This window comes from Carassius carassius, chromosome 6, assembly GCF_963082965.1.
Source record: "Carassius carassius chromosome 6, fCarCar2.1, whole genome shotgun sequence".
NCBI classification, from domain to species: Eukaryota; Metazoa; Chordata; class Actinopteri; order Cypriniformes; family Cyprinidae; genus Carassius; species Carassius carassius.
Window position 1 is genome coordinate 18,984,566 of NC_081760.1, and position 6,034 is coordinate 18,990,599.

At 39.7% G+C, this 6,034-nt stretch overlaps 1 long non-coding RNA gene across 1 annotated transcript; it reads left to right on the forward strand.

The window, feature by feature from the left end:
- The first annotated feature begins 611 nt into the window (after nt 1-611).
- On the forward strand, nt 612-5,441 carry LOC132141902 (uncharacterized). The gene is made up of 3 exons (XR_009433960.1): nt 612-750; nt 4,316-4,396; nt 4,966-5,441. It is a non-coding gene; the product is annotated as an uncharacterized LOC132141902 (long non-coding RNA).
- The last annotated feature ends 593 nt before the right edge of the window (nt 5,442-6,034 follow it).

Here is a 6,034-nt window from a genome sequence, read left to right on the forward strand (position 1 = left end):
AAAGTCTTAAATTCCGTTGTCCAAGTCTTTAATTTTTTGAACAAAGGTCTTAAATTTCATTATACTAGCCTATTTATTCAAAGTCAACCAGACTGCAACGCAAGGTGAAATGGGGGAAACAACAACAACGTGAAAATTCAACAGGGTTTAGCGTAACGTCAGAGAACGTCTAATTTCTAGTATGCGCAAACAATAGTTTGGGTTTTCGCTAGGGCTGCACGTTTTCAAGTTTTTCATTAACCGTTAACCGAGGCCCTTAGCGGTTAATACTCGGTTAACCATAGTGTGCGCGCCGCAACCCCGAGATAGGCATAATTTGCGGGCGGGACATGTCCCCACCACTATTTCCTAAGGTAGATTTTGTTCCCACCATTTTTGAAAAAATCTCGCGGCACGAATACCAAGCGCTGAAATGTTTTGTTTTTTAAACAAACCTTGTGGCAATGGCTCTTTTTCACACTACTTATTGATAATATGACATCTTCAACATTGACAGTAGGGACCAGGAATGTTTGACAATTGTACATAAATCTTGAATGCTGGATATTTTGTTTACTACACTGAATTGAAACTTTTAAGCCCATCTATTTTATTTTGTTCAACAGGAAGAAATTGTCCCAGGTTCAGGTGTTTACGTATCATGAAGTGTGTGGCGCTCTGCTTGCCAGGCATCTAGTGGGACTTCAATGGCAAGGATTTTGCTCCTTGGGGTGTTTGACATTGAAACACTCATCAAAAGTAATTTGAGAGGTTAGTATTGTCTGTACAGTAGTGTAGAGTGTAGTTAAAAATGCTTATTCCATAGTCACATTTGTTATGTTAAATGACAAGTTCGTTATTTTACACTTAAAGCCCTGTTTTCAGATTGTTTTCTGATGAAATAGAATGGTTAAGACTTAAATTTGGACAAATGCTGCTGGCCTGGTTTTTGTGGTAGCACCCCCCCCCCACCTCCACAATGGCTGCATATGAGCACTGGAACAATCCTTCCTAAAAACGCATTAAACTTTCGTTTACAAAGACGTGAAACTCACAGAGTGGTCAGGGGTGTTCACTGATATGCTCACACAAAAATCGCTGCAAAAGATGCTTCCAATAGGTTTTATCGTAGTTTTTATCCAACTCCATTGACTTGTATTGGATGTCCATAGACATACATGACACCTTGGACCAAGCGTGCCGCACAAGCCCCGAAAAGTGAATCCAAAACGTCTCGATCGTGTCTGTTTCAAAAATTCTCAAGAACTCAAGATCCAATATGTCAGCGCCATATCGGGACTCTGGCGGCTTCAGTTCTCATGAATGGAAGAGAGCGAAGGGGCGTCGTACTGCATACCAATTTTCAAGTCAATCGGACTAATGGTCAGGTGGTTATAGCCTGTTTTATGTTTTTTTCATGTTATAGCACCACCATGTGGCCAATCTCCACTTTTGTTTAACTGTGACCTCAGCTTGCCCTATTACACATGTGTACTGAGTTTGGTGAAGATACCTCATTTACTTCTGGAGTTATAGCCATTTTAGTAAAATAGGCCCCTCCCACAACGTACGTATTTGGCACCTCTTAGCGACCGTTAATCGAAATTTCAACTTTTTTTCGATAATTATTGATAATCAGACTCCAGAGAACATTTCTGCACTGGTTTGGTTCCGATCGGGCAAAAAAACCTAGGACTAGTTCGCAAAAGTAGGTTTTTGACAAAATTCAAAATGGCGAAAAAATGTGCACACCAGAAATGAAATTGGAGATGTACATTTTGATCTTCAGGAGTCCAGCTTTCCATTGATATAAGACATTTGAGTCTATGACATATGGTCTAGGAGTTATGAGCAGTTTCACGCTTTTGGTCGCTATAGCACCCCATAGGTGCACTCCAATCGGGGTCATACTTTGATAACCTCTCCTTGATTTTTGTACTACCATCTGGCAAAGTTTCAAGGCTCCAGCTCTTAAGGTTTGGGCTGCACGATGTGTTTTACGGCGGAAGAAAAATAATAATAAAAATCCTTACAATTACAATAGGGTTTCAGCACTTCGTGCTTGAACCCCTAATAACTACAATTCAGAGTGTCCTTTGCCTGTGATCCGTCACACAGATTTATGCTACAACATACCCTAGACAATTCTTTTTCATCGATGCGAGAAAAAGTATCCTAGGTGTCATTCTAGCGTTATGCACAACCATGCTATAGTTAGTCAAGCAACTATAAAACTTCGAATTTACACCAAAGACTGTATAGATTTACACAAATAGGCTTAATTAACGGTCAAGATAAAAGTTCCTTTTAAAATCCTCACAAGCTCTTTCCATCTTGGAAAAGCCACTCGTATATAGACTTTGGTCTTGTTGTTTTTCCTGTCGCGTTGCCGTTATAATTCTCTTTTTCGCTTCCATTGCGACTACTTTTCACGTCCTCGAGAATAGGTGTGATCATCCATCTTCAACAGGCTTTCAAATCTGCCGGCAGTCGCGAGTAGACTAATCTCCCCCTGGCATTAAAGCGTGAAAGGCATACATTGTAAAGTGCTTTGAGTGCTCGTAGGAGTAGAAAAGCGCAATATAAATGCAGTCTATTTACCATTTAAAGCAGGGCTCAGTAGTTTCGGGATTTCTTCGCTGTATTCTCGCTTTTTGCTCACATGTTTCTCTCTAGAGCTCCCCCCACAGCTTCGGAATAGACATTTGACAACACTGTTGTAAAAACTCGTTGGCGATTCTAAGACACCAGAGGCTAGTAGATCAACAACATCAAAGCAGATGGGACATTCTTTAAAACGTCTTCTTCATTCCAGTTCTAACAGCGTGAGGGAGCGCAATAATGACAGAATTTTAGCCAATTTCTTTTGGGCATAAAGCAATTGTTTACATTGCGAGACTTCCCGACCCGTCGGCTCAAAGTTGCAAGTGCGGATTTTCCGCTCACGGGCAGCAGGGGGGTGCAAAACGACCACCATTCAACCAGAAATAAGTAATATAACCATTCCAATGACTCCAAAGCTGTTCAGTTAAAGCTGTAGTCTACGATGTTTGGAAAATCGGTCGAGAAAGCCTGAGACGGTTGGGAATTTTTAAAAAAACTCATCCCACCCCTCCACACACACACCCCTCCCCTCTGTGCTACCTGATCCCTCCTACCGGGAAACGACCTGAACAACGTCACTCAGTCTGTCAAGCTGTGATCACCAGTAGTAAACATCGGAACAGAGATTTACCATGTGCAATGTCAAAATAGCTCAGAGGCACACGTTTGATTTCACGCTCACACAAGATTAGCAACACATGCAATGTTCTAAACCCCCTACCACCACCACCCCCCGAAACACAAACAATAATAAATAAATAAAATAAATAATACTGTATTACAGCTGGCGTCTTAGGAGGGTACGTTTGGCAAACGTTTCCCCTCCTGAGCCTCGTTTACCCTGGTCAAAAGTGCTACCTAGCGCACATTAATTGCACAATAATTATTAGTTAGTGTTGCTAAGGTTGAGTAATTGTTATAGCAGCACACAGCTCATCTTGTTCAAATTCCGATCGGCTCGAACAGAACCCGCTAGGCCTACTAAGATATATTCAAGCACTTCAAGAAATATAATTACTTTGACCCGTGATAGGCGATGCTAAACGGCTAACATTCCAATGCCGACCGGCAGCATGAGCATGTTGTCAGACTGATAAAAAGCTATTTATGTAACACCTCACACCATAAAAGTATAAATAAATGCTTTCCTGCTCAACAAAAAGTCAGCCGTGACTGTAAGGGCAAGCAGGGGCCGCTTGCTGCTTTCGGTTTGTTTTTTCTCCATTGTTGAGCTGATGCTACTTTGCTAGCTACCATAGACTGTCAGCTGCTTGCCCGCGAAATTTCATGTCGCAGGAGGGGGGCGGGGTGGGGTGCGGTGGGGTGGAGACGCGAGCGCCACGTGGAGTTTCAAGCGGAGCGGGGGATTGGATGAGAGCAGTTGACCAATGTAAGCTGTCCGGCCGGACAGCTTACATTGGTCAATTTCTCTGCGGGTGTACACCCAATAGAGTGAATGGATTTTTTTCATTCTTTCTCTTCATATTGTTAGGATTGTACTGTAGAACCATAACCAGCATCTAAATGAGGTTATTAATAATGAACAATCTTTGAAATCGTAGACCATAGCTTTAAGGTAAAAAAGTTACTTAGATCACCTTTAAGCTGTGCATGTAAATGGACCGACAGTATGTGTCTGAATTCAGCCATTTTGATTGTCATTCTGCTGATAATGAAAACGTAAACTATATACTGGTTATTTTTCATACTGAAAAACATCTTTTTTCCTCAGGAGGGGAATCCAATGTTTCAAAGGGGGGAGATGGGGAGAAAAGAAGCGCCCTGGATGAAATAAAAGTGAAAGCTATAATGGGTAAGTTATGATTTTGCTATTTGAGATCATTTGCCACAGGTCTGTATGTAAAGTGTTGTGAGCCTTGACTCAGTCAAATCTCCTCAAGAACAACTTGGGGTTAAGTGCCTTGCTCAAAGGCACAACGGTGGTGACCGGGATTCGAACTCCAAATTCCAGGCTACTAGCATACTAGCCAGGTTCCTTTACTGCTGTGCTACCACCACCCCTTTTGGCTTCGTGCCTGCGTCCGAACCACACCCATAGAAATATTTGCAAAAAAATGGACAATCATTCATGGGGCTGCAGGTACTGCATCCCAGAATTTTCAATGTATTTGTTCAAATTAACATTCGGCGTTGCAAAAAAAAAAAAATTAGTTTCGATGAGAGGTGGTGGTGGTGTTTGGCACTATGATCCTATCTCGCCTGCAAATTAAATTGGTGCAAAACTGGCTGCCATGCTTACACACTGTTTGCAGTGTGTTGCACTAGAAGAAACTGCGATAAAGATTTTTGTTTTTGATTTTTGACCAGTGTTTTGTCTGCTTTATACCTAAAACTTTTTTTCTTTAAAATCTACCTTTTCAGATGCTGTTATGTCAAGACACTCAGTTTCGACTGGCCAGATCGGAGCAGCCCTGAATGGGAAGATGGCAGAACTAAGACTGGCAATGTCCAGGAAAAATGTTCATTAAAAATGAGTGTTTCCCGAGTGAGTCTAAAAAAATCTGAAGTTGAAATTAAAGTTTTTACTTGAAAAGTTTGTGTACTGAACAAAATGCATTAAAGTTTGTATTTGAAAAGACCTGGAATTGTGTGTTCTGTGGAATGAGTATAAATATATGTGCAGGATATATAAAAAACATAGTTGTACCACTAATATAAGTGAAAGTACATGGTGTCATCATATAGGAAGCATATTTGTATCCCTAATATAAGTGAAAGTACATGGTGTCATCATATAAGAAGCATATTTGTATCCCTAATATAAGTGAAAGTACATGGTGTCATCATATTAGAAGCATATTTGTATCCCTAATATAAGTGAAAGTATGTACTCTGGAAATAAATACATATATGCATATATACATATATGCGTCTTGCATATATTTCACATATATGTGCATATATGCGAAAATATATGGCACTTACATGAAAACGGCCATTTTTGATATATTTTGAAATATATGTTTCATATATGTCTATGTGTTTTACATATATGAATTTTGCATATATTCTCATATATGCAGCAGACATACATGGGCACTGATATTATATATGTAATTTACATATATTGACATATATTACATTTCTGTATGGGTTACTTAAATTACACCTTCAGTTTTAATCGTACAGATAAAAGCAATACATCAATCGAATCTGTAAAGGGTCTACTTTTTTTTTGGATACAAACATAATAACAACAAAACTTTGTACACTTATAAAATAAAGATAACAAACAAGGTGTGCTGTCTGCAGCCTTTGTCTGCGCTGATCTTCATTTACAAACACGTCATTAAAATGAACTGTAACTCCATGAATACTCAACGAAGAGACATGAGAGATATATCTATAGAAAGCTTGACATGTCTACTTTTAAACTAAAAAAGTGCTGCCGAACAAATATTCTGTGATAAAGTAATCCATATTAAAACAA